Source organism: Photinus pyralis, unplaced genomic scaffold (genome assembly GCF_008802855.1).
Source record: "Photinus pyralis isolate 1611_PpyrPB1 unplaced genomic scaffold, Ppyr1.3 Ppyr1.4_LG2, whole genome shotgun sequence".
NCBI lineage: Eukaryota > Metazoa > Arthropoda > Insecta > Coleoptera > Lampyridae > Photinus > Photinus pyralis.
Genome location: NW_022170403.1, coordinates 8,098,580 through 8,111,205, shown reverse-complemented (window position 1 = coordinate 8,111,205; position 12,626 = coordinate 8,098,580).

Genomic DNA, 12,626 nt, shown 5'->3' with positions numbered 1-12,626 from the left:
GCTGGGATTGCCTGAAAAGAGAAGTACCCATAGTAAAGGACAAAGTTTTTTTCGTTAGAATGTGCTGGTACCTAATAATGAATAGCGTAACTACAGCAGTTTTCTGTACAAATATTTAAATCATTATACTCTCTTTAAGTGGGCCCCAAACAACACAGAGGGTGCTTTAAAAAAAATGCAATTTGATTTGCATAACCACACGACAAGAAGATACAAAACACAAACGCAAGGTCGTTCACGGCTCCTTACAGACTGCTAGGTTAACAAAATTATAATTAGCTCTCTACCGCACATAACTTGAGGAGAATAATGAACCGCTTGTAACGTAACTTATGAAGTAAAAATCGCGTAATTATTGGCATGGGGGACTTTCAAAATTAAGGTCGTAAAATTGGTTCACAAGTGGCGACAGGGGCTTTTTGTTTGGGAGGACCCTCAGTAAAACTCTTGATTCCTTCACTTAATGAAATTCAATGTCATTACGAAGTGTGTTTGTTATACTTATAAGTTATAACGATCCTAGTGCCTATTCAAATAACAGGTAACGAAGACTTTGTAACTAACGAAATGTTATTACAGTAAAGACGCGTTTTGACTTTTAGGACCAGTTCAACCATATTTTCGTTTTTTTTAAATATTTTTCTCTGAAACGGTAGGGACATTTCGAATTAGAACAAGCAAAAGCTTTTATGGAGAATGGATTTTTGTCAAAAAGTATAGTAAAAGTTTTTCTTCTTGTAAAGTCAATCCGGGGACATACGGTATACTGATTTTTTTTTAATTTTTTAGCCGTTTATACCTAAATATACATTTGTACCCAATGTCTTACATTCGAGGGATGGTCTTTTGTAAATTAGTAATTGACAGGCTGATTCGAATTCGAGGGCCACCATGGGAATCTCGGGAAATGTAAGAGATAGGTAGGTGGTAAATTTGGCAAAGTTGTGTATTTTGATGCTTAACAAAAACAGTTTTGAAACTGAAATTCTGACTACTTTCGGAGATATCCGGAAAAAACGAGATTTTGAAAATCGTTTTTGTTTTTTACTGAAGTTAATAGTTATTTACAAAGATATTTAATAATAAATGACACATTATTATGGCCACTTTTTTCCCTCTACAAGATGCTACTTTTAAATTTGAAGTTTGACGTTTCGTCTCCGGTTAACTATCATCAACTTTGTTTCTTATGGAAGTAATTTTTACTTTTTGTGTGATTTGATAGAGAATTTTTTTCTGATTTCAAAAATGTACACATCAATGTTTTTAATGCTTGTAAAACATCTTTTTTGCCTTTGTCTTAAGTAACGTACGTAAGTAGTTTCTTGCGTTTTTACGAATTAACGTTATTTCTTATTAAAAATAGATGATGTTACCATCAAGGGTAACTTTGTCAAATGTAAACTACCTCTACCTATCTCTTACAGTTCCCGAGATCCCCATGGTGGCCTTTGAATTTGAATCACCCTGTATAGGTCAATTATTACACTAATATGTAATAGCATTGAATAAAAACACTATAAGAAGCCTAACCCCGTGGAAATAAAGCGCGACAGAGTTTGAACTGAGAATATAATGGGAACACTGTCAATAGAGTCGATTCTTGAACTGAGAAGAATGAGAATTTGCTTTCCTCCTATTTACCGCAAAGAGAGTTCGGCGGTCACAACCAATGCGGGTGCAAGGGGATTTGTGAGATTTGTCGCGCTTTCTTCCATAAGCGTTAGGCTTCTTATAGTGTTTTTATTCAATGCTAATATGTAATAGGTACTATCATTGAATAAAGAGCTTTATTCAATGGAACTACTTAAGTTCAAAAAATTTAATTTGCAACAAGGTATGGATTATAAATTACGGTATTTTAATCTGCAATCAGCAAAGATAAAGAATAGGGAAGAAGGTCAAACCAATCGCATTACAAATAAACACCCACACAAGGTCGCATCTTGCCAGACATCAACAACAATATACAACAGCCCTTTGTTCTAAAAATTACGTAAAATTTTGATATTTGTTGTAAAGGAATGTTACCTATCCCCATTTCTATTATTTATTTCATAAAACGATAGGTAGAGGAGGTTACCTTTTGCAATGAATAGGAAAGAGAAACCAAATAAATTTCGAAGCAAGTAGTTGACAAAATAAAAATATACCAGTGAACGATCTTTTTCTTGCTGTCAGCAAATTCTTTTACAAGCAGGCTCTGTTTAACCTTGAAAGAGAATCGCTAAATGATTTAACATAGGCAACTTACATAGCCTGCTAGTTTTTTTTTGCTCGTAAATTTTTGTCTTTTGTTATCCCCATTACACAGTACTAGCTCAACGGTATTAGCCTAGTTAAAAAGTAAGAACAACTCCATCGCAAGATAAAAGCGCTTAGGTACCTATTTCATATCTTTATCGTATTTTTTACCGACTTCATGAAACTCTTGGTGGCACCCTCTGTGAGAAAGAAGCTACACTGTTGACCGCGATATTAGTCACAGCTGCGTAGTTTATTTCCATTTCTCCAGTTTACATGCCCATTTTTCAGAACTTCATTCACCACTTTTTTTATGAAAACTTTTGAGCTTCACATAAATTGCCAAAATATAGATAAGTATTCACGCTACCGATCCCATACATTCGTATTGCTTAAAATGCTCCCTAATTTTTGCAATTAATTCCTAAACTATGAACTCTTTTGACGCATGTTTTCTAGATTTTTTAAACATATATTAATGGACAAAATATCAGTTTATATTGTATGGAAACTATGCTCTGTACATCTATCTACCTAATGCATATTTTTCCGATCATGTACACCCCTTGCTTATGGAATGGTGAATGAAGTTCTGAGGCAATGCACGCCCCATTGAATTACATGTGCATCACCAGTTGCCTATATTCTCTAAATCCAAACCTTAACGTGAAAAAATACAATTAGTTTGTATTTCAGGTATTCTAGCACGGACATGTCAAATCGATTTTCTGAAGTGTAGTATTAGTCGGCTGTGTGGCGAGATCACTTGTCACTTGTCAAACTTTGTAAAATCAGACACACACACAAATATTGAATACCTACATACAAACAGACATTTATTACTTACAGACATACATTGTGTTCTTAAGTTTTAGTTGAAGTGTTCAGTTTACTTTGTTACATAAATAAATGTTAATTCGGTCTACCTCATATTCCCACATGAAGGAACCTTTCAACTTATTCCCAAGAGCTCATGGTACAGGAATTTGAAGTCTACGGGGCTCCCCTCTTTAAAAGCTTCGACCTAGACCCACTGGAGTAGTGACTGGCTTAAAGTCTGCCATTCCGGATCACACCTGGTCGTTGATAAAACCTCGCTGATGCCCAGCGATTTACTGTCCTTTTACCGAAATTAAGTGCTCAAGCGTGGGCTTCACCTCGACCTCTTTCGACAGAAGTTCACCAATTTCGGAGATCTCGATGGAAAACACATTATGATGCAGTTACCAATTTACAGCGTTCCGAATTTTAAAGTCAAATAAAAATGTTATTATTCATTTTTGTAAATAAATAATATATATGCACAATTGTAAGCTGCCTAAGTGTCTTTCTTCTATATTAAAACCGACAAGGCGAAACACAGGAGAGAGGAAAATGCCATTTTTCAAGAGCAACAAGACGCCATTAAAACTTATATCGGCCCACCGATTGACTTTCGAACAATGTTGCCAAACTTCTCAGCATGGCTTGTAATTATAGACGGCTGTGACAGTAGTGTAATCATGATGAGCAGTGACGACGATATAGTTCTAACTCCTCCGGATGTTGAAAAAACGGCAAACCAAATTACCCTTAATTTACTTCCTGAAAAATATCGCAAGAAATATGAAATGGTGTACAAAACGTTTATGGATTGGCGCAACACAAAATCGATAAGTTCGCTTTCAGAAAAATGTTGAGAAGCACCATTAGCATTCATAATAGTGTGAACATCGATAGCTATGCAAGATTGCGCGCCTTTTTAAAAAGAAAATCTGAAGGTTATCAACCCAAAAAATCAAAAACGTTCACTCCTGAGCAAATTAACACGTTTTTACGTCAAGCTCCGGAGAATGTATATCTAGCAACGAAAGTAAGAAATCAAAATCTGCTTGATTTTTACTGTTGTTTTAATTCCCATTTTTAAGGTTGCATTAATAGTACGGTAGAACTGAAAATTGTTCTATACAGTAATACAGTCCACATATTGTTTGGTAAAAAGTTACACCATTTTAAGCGTCGGGTTTGAATGGGAGGGGGGAGGAAAGTTGGTAAATTAGTAGTTTTTGGAGTTTTTCTTAAATATTTAGAAAACTATGGGGTTTGGCGAGAAAAGTACGATATCCAAAAATAATCTACAAGTACATTAAATTGCGAACAAAAATGGTCTTGTGTAAAATCTTGCTCAAGTGAACGATTCCAGAGTTACGGAGGGTGTAAAAGTAGACATTTTTCGCATCTTTTCGATTTTCTGGAAAAATTAAACCATCCTATACATTCACTGTTCAAGTTGGCTGCGCTTCTCCCCACTTCAGCAGCTACCAGGCAGAACATTCATTTAGAACGTACCATCAGGTGTAGCAGTGGCTGTATAAGAAGAAGAACCCGCTGAAGTGGGGATTGAAGATTGTCGAACACCTGAGAGGAATAACAACACATCCTGCAACTCCCCAGGAATTACTGTCCCTCATAGTGGAAGTCTCTTTAAAAAGTGGTCCCCATTGAGAAGGTGGTAAGGTTATCGTTCCTTCAAGGACTTATCAGTAATATACCACCGGTCCCTAAAGCGCAATTTGCTTTAACCGGTTTCAACAAAAAAAAATAGTTTCCTTAGTGATAATCTCATATTTTTTCCAAAAGAATCTAAAAAAAAAGATGAAAAATTTCTACTGTTACACCCTCCATAACCCTCCGGAACGGTTCAATTTAGCAAGATTGTATACAAGGCCATTTTTGTTCGCAATTTTAGATTATTTTTGTATACGGCACTTCGCACTAAACAACATAGTTTGCTAAATATTTAAGAACAACTAATCAGAATTACTAATTTTCCAACTTTACTCCCCTCTCCCAACCAAACCCGACGCTTAAAATAGTGTAAATTTCTACCAAATAATCTGTGGACTGTATAGAACAATTTGCAGTTGGAGGGAAACTTTTACTTTGGATGTTGAGGTTTGGGTCTAATTGCACTGTACTATAATGATTTTATGTTAAAGAAAAGTGAAGTTCTAAAGCAACTGTATGTTAAGTGCCTCGGTTTACTGCAAGCCGATCCACGACCAGATTTTAGGATTATTAAAAAAAGAAAAAAACTAATAACATTTTCTTATTTTTAATTATCGACCGTCTACGTACCTACAGGGTACCATGTAAAATCAAGCTTTGTAAGATTCTCTCTATTTCAGGAATTTTGTTTTATTTTCATTGAATGTGTTTTGAAATAATTTTTTGTCATTTTCAATAAATTAATTATGCGTTTATTCGAACCCTTTGTACGACCCTCATTATGTCAGATTTTTCTCTTCATATCCATAATTTGTTTCAGGTGTTGATAAACAAAAATTTGCTGAATAAATTATTTGGAATTTCGCAAGTTGATCGAGGCCACTGAGTCTCCCAAATTACTAATTTTAGTCAATATGAGGTTTTGTAGGTGATGTGAAGGAGTTCACCGCTTTCCATTGCACACAGTATTATTTACAATATTCTTTAATTTGAAACATCATTGAAGTAGCTCTTATCTCGAGGGGTGAAGTATGGTGTACAAGTGTGATGAAGTTCATATGAAGTTTTGGTGAAGTCCATGAAATATTGGTTCGTGAAGTATTGTTGAAGTTCGTGAAGTACTGACGAAGTCCGTGAAGTATTGATGAAGTCCGTGAAGTACTGATGAAGTCCATGAAGTATTGGTGAAGTTAGGGAAGTTTAAGTGAACTATTGGAAAAATGCATGAAGTTGTGGCGAAGTTTATAATCAAATCCCGTTAACAAAAATCGTACGGTAGTTCAATTCACGATTGTAACCACTATGTAAAATAAAATTAAATAAATTTCTGCGAAATAAAACTTACACAGGCGACAGACGCCCTGATGAGACAGCGACTCGTAAGTCGTAAGACGTACTGACTGATAGTCATTGCGTCGTATTTATGAGTACAAAGATCGTAAATTGTTTCCTTTTTAAAAATTTAATAAATCCTTTCCTTTATTACCATCAGGTTCAGGTAGCTAAATAACACTTCGATAACACGAGGTATATCAAAATAAAATCGACAGACGGAAAATTAGTCACGTGGATAGCGGCTTTTGTTTTCCTTAAAATTTCAGCACCCTCCACAACTTAGTACATCAGCCTCTCCCAAATCAAGTTCCTGGCCATTGTGTTATTTACGACTATAATGTCAATCCCGAGGTCAATACTATTCCACAAACAACACCATTTCTTGAAAATAATCCCCTAAAAATGCAACCTATTGGTCGGGTAATAAAGTTACAATACCATTTACAAAACCTACGCAATATTTTTCCGCTTATTTTGTTTGTTAAAATGAAATTTTTAAAAGAAGAATTGGACACCTTTATATCATATAAAAAGACAGATATAAGATATCCAATCTGTTAATAAACGTTATATTTTAACAGGACCCAGAACTATTTAGTATAACTGCATATAACAGAAATTTGATAAGAAAATCTTATAAAATCTTAACAAGTATAAATGGTGCACAACTCCTGTGCGAATAAAGATAAAGGGCAATTTTTTAAACCGAAATAGCTTAGTAGATGGTTTTGTTAGAAGGTAGTAGCACGTTATCGATATTTACTTTCTTAGTAGATGATTAATGGGGAGAACATTCAAAATCCTCCGACACTCCCGATTGATTTTGCCTTTGAGAGAACTTTCCTCCGATAATCCGTTTTCGAGATATTCGCTCTTAAAGTTTCGACATACCCAATGGATATAATTATTTAAGACGTCCCAATCGCCCTTTGTGAGTAGCCTCTTCCGATAATTTGTTGTGGAGATATATCCAATCATGGTAAGGAGCCGAAGAGGAGGACTATGGTTGGTAGAAATTAATTCCTTTCGTTGAGACCTTTGATTAGAGTATCATGAAGCATAAAACCAGTTCCACACCCCCCGACTCCCCAAATCCGAGCCCAAATCGTCTTTTTTGATAAGGGACGAGAAAGCGGTAGTTAGCAGAAAACGGTTTCTGTCGTTGAGACCTTTAATTAGAACACCATGAAACTGAACTCGAAAAAGAGTCGCGCGGTAACGTTATAATTTGTACAAACCAATTTATTTCGATGAGACTGAAGGGTGGGACGTGTGCTCCCCCCCCCCCACCATTTTCAAAATCTTTACCTACTGCACCACTAAAGCCATTCGTATGCAAAATCTGAGACCAATTGATTGCCGTATATAAAAGTAATGCACGTTTTACTTTTACTTTCAAAAACAGCATCTCGGAAAATAATTCATGGAGGCCACCTCTTTAAAGACAGCGAAATTTGATTTGATGACCTTCAAGGTATAGGCTACATATATTGCAAAAAATTCCAGGACTCTAGGACCATTCCCCTAGAAGTAGTTCGGACGGACGGGAAAACGCAAACAATAGCAAATTTTTTTTTAATTTAAAAAAAAAATTGATTCATTTCAATTTCGTGTATGTACTTATCTCGATGTATAAACAAAATATGTTTTTTTAAATTTGTAGTACCGTTTCATTTTTTGTTGTGCCTCAATTATCATTTATATCAATACATTCTACATCTTTAACTGCTTTGTTTTAATTGCAAGAACGCTAGGAAAAAGGAGGATGGGATTTTGTCCAGTGCAAAATATCAGTGAAATTCATAAAGTACGAGTATCAGTGAAGTCCGTGAAATTTTTGGTAGAATACATGAAGTGTCGGTGAAATATTGATGAAGTGCGTGAAGTACTGATGAAGTCCATGAAGTATTGGTGAAATACGTGAAGTGTGAAGTTTGGTGTACACGATTTTGCCTAGTGATTTACCCCTCGTCTTATCTATTAAGCAATCTTCTGATTAGTCAGGAATCTCGGTACCAAAAAGCCGCTTCTAAAATAGTGCCACCTGCACTCGAAGATATACATTTTGAAAAATACGTATCTTGTGCAAAATTAGATGCCGATTCGGAATCAGGAGGGCGCGATGGTCGCAGCGATTGCAGATAGCCAGAAAAAAATAATTTGTACAAAATTTCGCACTTCCCAAAAGTTAGAAATTTTACCTTTACATTGCATTTCCGAAGTTATTTATGAATATTTTTTAAGAATTTGTGCACCATTCGAAAGCTCATTGTATTTGCCATCTCACAGAACAAAAAGAAAGTCAATGTTGCCTTTAACAACTAAACTGTTAAAGCTGTATACGCGCGAGAAGTGTAATAAACATTTCAGTCGCGAGGTATTTTCCTTATTGTTGGGGATAGAGGTATACATATACGAGACAAAATATGCAGAATGAAATAAGGTAGTTTTTTTACTAAAACATTTTTTGAGATTACGAAATTCAAATCAAAATGTTGATTCAAATCTCACCCTAACTTTTAATTAAGCTCTGTTGCGAAAAGTTTATAACTAGCGCGGTGCTAGAACTAGAACTCCAGTCCGCAGATCCAACTCTCTACGAGAAACTTTGTATTCAGTATCGAAAATAAAAATCTACTATATTTTTGTTTTTACAAGTTATTGCACAAATCCCTACTATATTTTTAGAGCTACTAAAAACTTTTCCCTAAAAATGGTCACCAATATTTCGTTCGGGACTTGAAGTACTAACAAGCCTCTTTATTTCTTTGTTTTTATCACAAAATTTCATTAGAGAATGATTTAGAATGATTAAAGGGACGTTCATAACTTCAAACAGAACTTCCACCATTATAAGAAAAATAGTCCTATTTCATAGTCCCAAAAATAAAAAAATCACTGATTTGGGATTTGAAACACCTCAGGACTGAGCTTTATGTGCCAATTAAACCCATCTCTTATAGATCTACTGCTACGTGAAAATTTGTATTAGACAAAAAATAGTCCTGGTATCGATATAGCGCTCTAAAACTTGAGCTTTCTCTCGGTACAGTTGGAGTGGGCAAATAATTTGTTTTATAGTCTTTGCCTTAAAGTTCTGGACAACGCCTCAATAGTTTTCATCATAAAGTTGGTAAATCTTATCATTAGAAGATTAAGAGGATGTTTCATACCCAAAATGCTGAGGAATTATTTTTCAATCAATTTTGAACTCTGATTCTCTCCGAGTTCCAAAAAAATTGAAAGTTGGGCATGTGTGATGTATTTTTTACAAGTAGTACAGTAATGGTTTCGAGATCTGGCGGAACTGCGGAACATACATATACAGGGTGAGTCAAGGATTGTGCGGAGTAACTTAATGCCTTGAAGATAAGATTTTTCGAGAGTGCTTTTGTATTATGATATGGTTGAATATTCTCCACATTTAAAAAATATTTGGAAATATACAGGGTGTGCCCACAAAATAGGGCGCCAAAATAGTACATTTTTTAAATAGAACCCCCTGTATTTGAATGCATTTTTAAATTCTACGTGTAATTGTACGTCTTTTTTATTATATGGTTAATGTTAATATCCGAAAAGCTAGTAGTTTTAAACATAATTCGATTTTTAAGAAAAATTGGGCATTTGCTAGCGTCAGTATATTGTCAAAATTATTACTTAAATTTTGATTCCAAGTTTTATATCTTTTATCCTCGGTTAAGTAAAAGTCAAATAAATACATCTACTATGAAACATTAAAAATATAGCTTACAGGGTGTTTTTTTGATAGGTCCAAAGTTGCAAAACTTCATATTAAAAAATCTCACTTTTTTTAAATGGCACACCCTGTATATTTTTCTGTCATCATTTAGCTCCTCCAAAAACCTTCAACTTTTGATAATAATGTCTTATACCTATCTCTGATAGTTTTCGAAATATGTTGGTTTTCCTGGTTTTTATATTCCAATCATAAATTTTTTAGTTTTAGTTATATGTAATTTACATAATAGTGAGGTGGCCATGCAAAAAAGGGAATCTTTATCTATTTTGAAAATCTTTTCTTTGGTGCCTTTTTATTCCATGTTATATCTAAAACTCTTTCGCAACATTAACGACATTTTTCGAACTTTCGGTCGATTGTTAAGGAAACGGTTCGAGGTTTTTACAGTCTAACGTTAGTGCATCTAGAAATACACACCACTTTTTTTTGTAAAAGGTTGAAGTTCTGACTGGAGTTCTGGCCAGCTCCTCGACGATCTTAAACCTTCTATAATGAAGTTTTGTGGTAAACCTTGCATTAAAAGATAAGAACCATTTTAGTATTCCGAGTGGCAAAGGACACATTTGTGACCATTTTTTGGTAAAAGTTTTAAGTTTTGAGTACCTACATTCCTACATAGTATCACAGATTTAAGAGTGTTTAAATCTGTGATAATATACTGTGTACTCAAAACTTAAAACTATAGCTCCTTTAAGACTTCATTTTTCAAAGTTCTCTGATCACGTTTTAATGTCTACTCAGTTCGATAAGAGAATTTATTTACCAAATGGCATCGTTTAAATACTTTATTTAAACAATGCCCATGGCTGATTACACTGTTCAAGTACCTACTCACTGTTCTTCCATTAAAACTAATCACAATAAAAACACAGAAAGAGATTTTAAAGTAATATGGACACCGCACACTCAATACATCAATAATAATCTATTAATACATTTACAGATATGGCAGTTAAATTTTGATAAATTTTAATCATACTTCTTGATGATTCATTTCGTTTGTCAGATTTGGCAGTTATAGTCTGAGATAGTCTATCTAATAACGATTAAGAGCAATACCTTTTCACGTAGGCAAGGTAAACAATTAATCATTACTTAAAAACGATTGTATACATTACATACATTGCGTTCCGGATAGTTCGGCGAACTACTTTGGCAAATTTTATAATATTGCGCCAGCGCAGTAGGTGTGTTCGAGTTGCAAGAGAATGGATAGCGAAAATGAAGTTATTGCCGCCGCCCGACACTAGTATCACCCAACTGTGTTAAAAAGTACCCGTAGAGCCCAAAGAGGGTTGACACTCCACTCTCAACTAACAATGTAGAATGACAGCCTCGAAACATATCCCGTATACGGGGTGGTGCCTAGCGCGACGCAGCATAGGAATTTCAATGGTAATTTGTTTATAGTCAACTACTAGCTCCCCTAATTATTTTAGAGCAAAAGTCTAAATACGTTTTTTTAGAGAAAAAAATACTGCATCTGTTCATACTATTACTCATAATTTTCCGTTTTTCAACATCGTAGAAATTGACAAAATAAAAAGGTTCATTTTACAATAAATCAAATATGCCGTGGAATTACCTAAAAAACAGCGATAACTTTTCATTATTTGCGCCTTTAACGTATATTAAATTTATACTTGTTTATAAGTTAGTTAAATAACTGCAAGTGCAATATCGTAAAAATGTCCGTCAAAACCATCAGGAAAACGACAATACATTCAACGTTTTGGCTACAGTAGCGGAAAATCCGAATATAAGTTTAACAACAATTCTTCCTCAAATCTATTTCTTTTTCTTCGATTATGTACTTTGGTTCCGGAAAATGTTAAACAAATAGTAGGTATCTGATGCAGATGCAGCATTACATTCTCTAAAAAAAGATTACCCCATAGACGCTTTTTATTGCGTCGGTTAGTTGAAACAGAATTAACAAGTTAAAAAGTAATCGTAAACGATTTACATAAAGCGCATTTCCACTTGCATTCATTTCCCATTTGTAAGATGCAACTTTTGTTAAAATTGTAAAAATCCGGCCACAAATATGAAAGATAGCGTTGCACATGTACAATCCATTTTTGACGTGCTACTTCAATTTCAGTTTATAAGAAGAGTTTCATATCAATGCTTTTCTGAATAAGAAAGTTGGAACTGCGCATGCGCAAACCTAAATTTTGAAGCTAAAGTTAGATTTTCCTTTGTTCCAAGTGGCTATGTATCGAATTTCATTAAAATTCCTCCATAAATAAGAAAGTTGGCACTGCGCATGCGCAAAACCAAATTTTGAAATTGGCGTTAAATTTGCTTTTATTCCAAGTGGCTATGTATGAAATTTCATTTAAATACTTTTATAATTAAAAAAGTTTGCAATTCGGTTTATAAATGGTCAAGATGCGAAAAGGGCACTGTGAATTTTGAATCGATTCGACTCAACTTTTGGCATTGCGTATTATATGGCTAAAGCTATGCCCATATTGAATTTCATGCAATTCAGTTTCATAACTAACGGAGATGTAAAAGCAATCGGACATTTCTAAACAAAGTTATCGTTCACACGGACAGATAGAGGGACAGACAGACAAAGAACAGACGGACAGACCAACAGGCAGACGACAGACAGCAATGCAAAATTATAAACGATTTCTAGGATCGTTAATAAACGGCAAAAGTGTAAAATTATGGAACATGTAAAAAACGGTTTTTTTTTTTTTTTACAATAACTTTTTTTGTAAGCGGTACAGAAAAAATTCCTTCCTTGGTACAAGACTCGACACCATAACGAACCAAATAGCGA